Genomic DNA, 8,919 nt, shown 5'->3' with positions numbered 1-8,919 from the left:
TTGGAAACCAGTAATCTATCCTCCATTTCTGTAATTTTGTCATTTCAAAAATGTTACCTAGATTAAACCATATAGTATGTAAACTTTTGAGATTGGCTTTTTTTGTTTTCACTCGGCGTAATTTCCTGGAGATTGTTCCAAGTTAACGCATGTATCAGTAATTTATTCCTTATTAATGATGAGTAGTATTCCATGGCATAGATGTTCCACAGTTTGTTTAACCATTCATTCACTGAAGAACATGTCTTATTTCCAATTTTGGGCTATTATGAATAAAGCTGCTATGCACATTCATTTACAAGCTTTTGTAGGAACATAAATTTTCATTTCTCTGGGATATGTGCTCAGGAGTGCAATGGCTAGGTGGTGTGGTACGTGCATGCTTAATTTTATAAGAAACTGCCAAACTGTTTTCCAGATTGGCTGTTCCATTTTACATCTATTATCAATGTATGAGTTATCAAGTTTTCCATATCCTTGTCAGTATTTAGTATTGTCACTTTTTATTTTAGCCATTATGGTGGATGTGTAGTGATATTCCATTTTGATTTTAATTTGTATTTCCCTAGTGGTTAATGATAATGAAAATCTTTTCATGAGCATATTTGCTATCTGTATGTCCTCTTTGAACTGTCTCTTAATGCTTTTTGCTCATTTTCTAACTATTATCTTGTTTTGTTTACTGTTGAATTTTGAGAATTGGTTCTAGATTTCGTATACACTGTGGATAATTAGTCCTTTAACACATATGTGGTTTGTAGCCTAATATGTAGTTTGTCCTTTGACCTCTTAACAGTTTCTTTTAGATAGCAAAAGCTTTTGATTTTGATGGTCTAATTTATCAGTTTTTCCTTTAGCGTATTTTGCTTTTTGTATCAAGTCAAAGAATTCTTAACCTACTCTTAGATGCTGAATATTTTCACTTACGTTTGTCTATTTTGTTTTGTTTTTTTTTCTAAATCTTTTATAGTTTCATGTTTAGGTCAAGGTTCACAATTTTTTGAAAAGGCTATCTTTCCTCCACTGAATTGTTTTTGCACTTTCTTCAAAAGTCAAAACCCCAGCTGGCTATTTTTGTACATATTGACAAAATGATCCTAAAATTCATATAGAAATATAAGGGTCCTAGAAGAGCAAAAACAATCTTTAAAAAGAGGAAAATAAGAGGACTCACACATCTTGATTACAAAACTTACTACAAAACTGTAGTAATCAAGTCAGTGTGGTACTGGCATAAGCATAGATATTGATGTATCAGTGGAAACGAATGAGGGTCCAGAAATAAACCCTTACATTTATAGTCAATTGATGCTTGATAAGGGTGCACAGACCACTAAATGGGGAAATAATAGTCTTTGTAAATAATGGCGCTTAAATGGATATCCAGATGCATAATAATGAAGTTGGATGATTTCCTCACACTAACCACACATACACAAAAAATTTAAATGGATCATCAACCTAATATTAGAGCTAAAACAATAAAATTCTTAGAAGAAAACAGGTACACACTTCTGTGATCTTGAATTAGGCAATGCTTTCTTATATATGATAAAAACACGACACAAAATAAAAAATAGATAAATGATAGTTCATCAAAATTATAACATTTTGTGCTTCAAAGGACACCATCAATAAAGTGAAAAGACAACCCATAAATGGGAGAAAACATTGGTAAATCATACATTTGATAAGGGACTCACATATTGATTATATGAAGAACTCCCACAACTCAATAATAAAAAGACAAATAATCCAATTTAAGAGTGGATTCCTCCCCCAGAGCCTACAGATGAATAGACATTTTTCCCAAAGAAATGTATAAATGGTCAATAGGTACATGAAAAGATGTTCAACATCATTAAACATCAAAGAAATGAAACTCAAAACCATAATGAGTTACAATTTCACATCTACTGAGATGGCTAAAATAAAAAGTACGGACAATAGCAAATATTGGTGAGAGTATGAAGACATTACAAGCTTTATAAATTGCTGATAGGACTACATAATGGTGCAGTCATTTGGAAAACAGTATAGCATTTCTTCACAATGTTAATCATAGAGTTACCATATGACCTAGCAATTATACTCCTAGGAATATATCCAAGGAAAATGAAAATGTGTCCATACCAAAACTTGTACATGGATGTTCATAGTATTATTCATAATAGCCCAAAAGTATGAATAATCAACATGTCCACCAATTGATGAATGAATAAACAAAATATGTTATGTCCATACAATGTAATATTACACACACATACAAAAGATATGGATGAACCTTGAAAACATTATGCTAGCTGAAAGGAGCCAGCCACAAAAGACGACAATATTATAATATTACCTTGATATGAAATGTCCAGAAAAGGCAAATCCAGAGAGACAGGAGGTATATTAGTGGCTGGCTAGAGCTGGGTGGTTTTAGTAGAAATAGAGAATAACTGCTATTGGGTAGTTTTGTTTTGTTTTGAGGTGAAGAAAATGTTCTAAAATTGATCGTAATAATGGTTGCATAATTCTGTGACAATACTAGAAACCACTGAATTTATACTTTAAATGGTTGGATTGCATGTTTTGTGAATTGTATCTCAAAAAAGCTATTATAATAAGGTTATAAAGTAGTTAAATCTACTTCCAAGCAGTCTACTTACAAATCCCAAGCACTATCTGGAATTAAACAATACCCTTAATATTAAAAGCTATAGTCTGGGAAATTCTGCATTGCTGACTTTGAATATGGAAGGAGTTATTTGGCAGGAAATGGAGGGCAGCCTTTAGGAGCTCAGAGTGATCCATGCCCAACAGTCAAGAAGAAGAAAGAAACCTTAGTCCTACAACTTCAAAGAACTGAATTGTACCAAACAACCTGGATTAGCCTGGAAGTGGATTCCTCCCCCAGAGCCTACAGATGAAACTTTGATTTCAGCCTTCGAAACTTTGAGAAGACAATCCACTCATATTGTGCCTGGACTTTTGACCTCCAAAAGGTGAGATAATAAATTAATGTTGTTTTAAGTTGTTCAATTTGTGATAATTTGTTATACAGCAATAGTAAATGTGGACCCTGAGAAAGAACGTATCTGCCAAGGACTCCTCGTGGTTAATTGGGCACAAATTCATAACTAAAGTCTAGTCGCCATTGGTCACAGAGGCCTCTCTCATGCACACTGCATTTCAGGGTAGAGCTACAGACTGAGCAGCCAACCTTCCTGCACTGTGCTCCCGCTATCTGAATCAATCCTTACAGAGTTCCTGGTATCATCTTTCCACCAAAGGGCTGAGACCTGTCCCGTCCAATCAGAACTGCACTGCTATATCCTCATTTGCATCTAAACTGACTAATCAGAGTGGCTCCATAACAACCAATTAGAACACACAAAGCTGACCAATCAGGACAGTGCTATTTGGACCAGACTGTACACATTTATATCATTTGCATAAAAATGGACCAATTGGGAACAAGGGCAGGAACTTTATAAAAGGCGGCCTCCCCTTTGTCTTGGTGGAGCATACTTTTGGTTTCCAATAGGAGGCTGCATTTCCCCAGTTTGCAAACTGTTCTCTTGAATAAAGTTTCCCCTCTTTCTGTGCCCCTGATTGGGACTTTTGTTGGCATTAGATTGGTGGCAGTGAACTTTTGTTGACAGAAATGAACATTGCCATGAAATCAATTGACGGAGTCATGCCCAGCACTTCTTTTAAACCAAATGAATAGAAGAACAGACTAGACTAGAGTGAACTTTTCAGTGTGTGGCTTTTGGAAAAGTTAAATATTGTTTCATGTTAGTTTTTTAAGGGCGTGTGCCTTGAGTTTCTATGCAAATTATATATATATATATATATGCAAATTATATATAGTTTATATATATATATATATATATATATATATATATATATATATGAACTGGCTGCTGTTTCTAATATTTTTTGAGACAGTCATATAGTTAGAAAAATATTTTTATTGATGAGATATTGTTGATCTTCCTTGAATCAACATTCTAAATTCAGCGATCAGAAAATTTTCCATCAGGAAAAGAGTACTATGATAAAAACCCAGTATTCATATTTTTCCTCATTTTTCAGAAGTGATAGTTCACAGATAGGTGCCAAAAGTGAACTGGGGTGGGGAGAGCAGGAATCTTTTGAATTTATGGTTACTATAGAAATTATGATCTGACTGGAAAACAATCTTGTATCATCTTGCAAAGAATCATGGGCTTTTGAATAAAAAAGGCAGACCAAAAAAAGCAGACCAAAAATTTATATATATATATATATATATATATGACTTGGAAACAGCAGCAGTATGCATTACCGGGCTCCAAGGATAGCACTTAGGGCTTAAGTGGTTGCAAGCTGCAGAGCGTTAGTAATAATATATATCACGGAGTCAGAGAGCCTGAGATTGCACTTTTGTTCTGTCACCAAGTAATTATGTGAACTCATTCTTATCCTTGGATCTCTCCTTGCCTCAGTTCCTTCATCTGTTAATTAGGAAGTCATATTTGTCTTATCTACCTGAAACAATTATCATTAGGTAAAAGCCTATTGTGTACATTAAGTTCCTTGAATTCTCCTGAGTGTTAAGTAAATATGAGGTGCCAGTCCATATACATGTATTCTAGATAGATTTGTACTAAGGTGTATGTATTTATACTATATATATTGGTACAAATATTTGGGAAATCCCCATAAGTGATATAATATTTTTAAAGTTTTATCTGAATATTTGTCTTATTGTAACCCAACCTGAATCATATATATTTTTTCTAATCCTGATTGTGATGTAGTCTGGACTCTTATCCTATTTAGATTGAAATTTTGCTGCTTTCTTTCTAAATTAATGCTCTGCAAAGATTATTTATTCTAAAAGGTGGATTTAAGAATTTCTTAGATTATTATTTGGGTCTTGCTTTACATCTGTGTACCACCTCACAATATTCAAAGGCTTTTATATACATCCAACCCTTAATGACCCTGCAAAGTCAGGTTTTATTACTTAATTTTACACATGGGGAAATTGAGGCTTATAAAGGTGAAGTGAAGTGATTTGCTCAATGTCCCATTATGAGTGAGAAGCAGAGCTGGGATTTGAACCCACATCATTTGATTCCTAGGGCTTGGTTATAAGAGTGTGATTAAAAGTCAGACTGCTCTAGGTCCAGGTAGTAGTGCTATCTTAACCAAGCAAAAATGCCTTCCCAAAATAAATGTAGTAATGAGTTGAACTGAAAATATGCACACTGTTGAAAGTAAACTGACATCTTAAGACTCTTAACCGTAGAGTTGGAAGGATTATGGGTGGAACTGGGTCCCTTGTTAGCTCTCTAGTCTTGACTTCCTGTTGAGTTCTATGGAAACCACCGTGGAGAGGGGGGGATGCGAATAAAGGAGCAAGCCATGTTGGGCTCATTTCTTCTTTCCATGTGGGTGGCCAGTGGGCAAGACCTGCCGGTGAGTGTGCACGCACTCTTTGTTGTTGTTTTTTTTTCTTTTCCTGAATAAACCGTTTTCTTTTGGTGGATTACCTGGAGAATTATTTGGCCAGTCAACAACACTTTCAATAAAGTCAATTTCTAACCTTTTCCTTCCTTTAAACTATAATCACTGCTGTCAAGGGAATGTCTTCCTTGTTGTATTCCTCTATTTACTTAAAAATTCACCTTCTTGGAAAAACACACTGTTCTCCAATAAAAATTAAAAAAAAATCTTCCATTATTGAGCTTTTTTGAAACTTTTCTTTGAAACATACAGTATTTGCAAAGGTTTCACATTTGTCTTACAATTTCTTACTGCATTGGGTTTCTACCTTGCTATATTTTTAGGGGGTTTTATTCATAGTTGGCATGGAGAAGGTCAAGAGACACATTCAGGGAAACTATGTGCTGTATACTAAAATAGAAATATTTCTATCAGGTAGAACATATGGGATTGTAAATTAATATAACAGCCTTGGAAAACTGTATGACAGTAATTACTAAAACTAGACAGACCAAGCTCCACTTCTAAGCATGCAAGCCACAGAAATAAATACATGTTCTCATCACAAAAAGCATATTTGAATGTTCATAGCAAAATAATTAATACTTGCCAAAAACTGAAAATAACATAAATGCCCATAAACAGAATATAAAAGTAATTATAAGCATACAATAGAACTCTGTACAGCAAGAATAAACTATCTCCACATGGAAAAGCATGATTGAAGCTTACAAACAAAATACGGAGTAAAATAAGTCAAACACAAAAGGATACAGACCATAAAGCTTAAAATAAGAAAATCTAATCTATGGTTTTAGTATATGCACACAAAAACTTGTACACGTATGTTCATAGCAGCATTATTCATAATAACCAAAAAGTGGAAATAAACTAGATGTCAATCAACTGATGAATAAACAAAATGTGGTCTACCCAGACAAGGGAATATTATTCAGCCATAAAAAATGAAGTACTGATACATACCACAGCTTATAAGAACATTGACAACATTATATTAAGTAAAAAAAGGCAGACACAAAAGGTCACATATTATTTAACTCCATTCATATGAAACATGAAGAATAGGCAAATCCAGATACAGGAAGTAAATAGGTGGTTTCCAGGGGATAAGAGGAATGGGGGATGCCTGCTGAATGGGTATAAGGTTTCTTTTTGGGATGAAGAAAATATTCTGGAATTAGGTAGTTGTGGTGGTGCTACAACATTTTGAATGAACTAAAAACCACTGAATTGTCCACTTTAAAATGGCTAAAATAGTAAATTTTATGTTATGTGAATTTTATCTCAATAATAATTATAGTAAAATAAAGAAAACCCGTAATTTATGGTTTTAGAAGTAAAGATAATATTTACTTTTGGTTCAGGATAATATTGACTGGAAGAGGACATGAAGGAGCTTTGAGGTTTTGGTAGTATTCTATTTCTTGATCTGCATAGTGGTTACGTGGATATATTCACTTTGTGCACATTTATGTAGCTATATCCTTATGATCTGTTTGTAATATATGTTATGTTTCATTTAAAATTACAAAAAATGATTAAGTTGTAGAAATGAAATGTTTCATAGATCCTGTTATGATTCAGTATATGGTAGCTTAAAAATTGAAGTAAGGAATGATTAAAACATACACTGCAGCCTCAAAATTGATAACCTATAGGTTATCTGAATGCTTATTGAATTGAATAATCCATTGATGTTGCAAAGGAAAATCAAATAAAAAACGAATTAGCAACTTTAATGGCATGAATCAAATACTTACATTTCGCTTAAAAACACTTTAAAGGCTATCTGGAGTAGAAAAAGTTAAAAGCACCAACTATTAAGATTATCTGTCTTATATGTAAAATAATCAACAGCATCTAATTTGACCACGTACTGGCATTTCATAGGCAGGGCCTAAATTTGGGAAACTTTTCTCTTCGCTGATTACTTCTGAAAGCCAGGTAGTATTAGACATACAGATGACCAGTGTTGCAATAACATCCACTTGAAGGTTTCCCATTGCTAACAGTAACTGGAAAATACTGGGCATGTTTCAAAATTGCTATTGTCTGTTTACCCCGATGTTGTTAACCAAAGACACTCAGGGAAAGCCAAAACACATGGCTATGGAGAAAACTTAATCTCTTTTGTTGTTTAAATTTTATTTTCTCATTTCTGTTTTTGGAAAGAATATTCAGTGATTTTTTTCAAATCCAGGTAACATTTTATCTTTGAGGAATTTTCCCCCAAAAGAGTCTAAGGTGAAGGACAACCAGAATCATTTTGCAAACAAGGCCTAGGTGAGTTTTTACAATATTCAGTATATTTGGTATATACATTTAGCAGTGAAAAGGCCTATTATCAAAATTAAATATAATACAAGTCTGCCAAATTTTTAAGGTGTCCTCTAAAGACTCAATGTTATAGAATCATCTAAAAATGGGCTACACAGTATGCTACAAAATATACGAGATTAAGCAGCAAGACTGGTAAATACAAAATCTGATTTAATATCAGAAATGAATCTCTTTTGTTCCAATGAATTTGTCCTTCATTCCTTTCCACAAGCCCTCTCTGCTACCTAGTAAACTAGTACAGCTAGCCTAGGTTTCTCCATTTTCAAGGTAGTCAAATTTCTAAAGTTATAATTGCAAACACTTATTTTTAACAATGCTCCCAAGTTCTATTGCTTTCTAAGTACATAAAACACAGTGACATTTCCAAGTGGGAAAGTGGGGAAATAAAAAAGAGAGAGAAACAAATTTTTCTTAATCAACATTTTTTAAAGGCAAAAATAATAAACATATCTCTTTTTTCCTTTAGTATGTCATGGCATCTGATATAATTCTTATTGATATTATTGATAATTAACAACAATAATTAGCTCTAAGAAGCACAGGAACATAAGGTGACTTTCAAGGGGAAAATGTTGCATTTCCTTGGAAACAGCAAGTGCTAAGTTTAGCATTAACTAACTAATGCCAACATGAATTGGGAGGAAAAAAAGTATGCAGTCCAACCAGCAGCAAATATTCTAAAATTGGAATTAGCCTGGAATGAACTGCTGCTCTATTCACTGAGTCATTGCCTGTGGAATTTCCATTTCAGCTCTCTGTTTTGGCCGATTTCCCCACAGACATGTGACCAGCTTCCTTCTTCCACATCCAGCATAATGTAGTCTCATACTGCAGTGCTGTCCATCCATTGTATGTGTAAACAGGAAAGGGAACCAGATCCTGATAAAGATTGATTGATTTTGGCTTTATTCCAAAGAAAGAATGGCTGAAAGTTGAAATGTCTTTGTTTCTGTTACAATTTGTAATTGTTTTGCAACTTGGAGACTTAGTGTTGCTTGTCACTAAAGAGAATTTTATTTTGTTATGCTGGATTTTGTTCCCCTTTCTAAATGGGTTAAGCTACTTATATTTTAT

This window comes from Rhinolophus sinicus, chromosome 18 (assembly GCF_057876585.1).
Source record: "Rhinolophus sinicus isolate RSI-liver-muscle chromosome 18, RSI-T2T, whole genome shotgun sequence".
Lineage (NCBI taxonomy): Eukaryota > Metazoa > Chordata > Mammalia > Chiroptera > Rhinolophidae > Rhinolophus > Rhinolophus sinicus.
Note: the sequence above shows the minus strand (reverse complement) of the source record.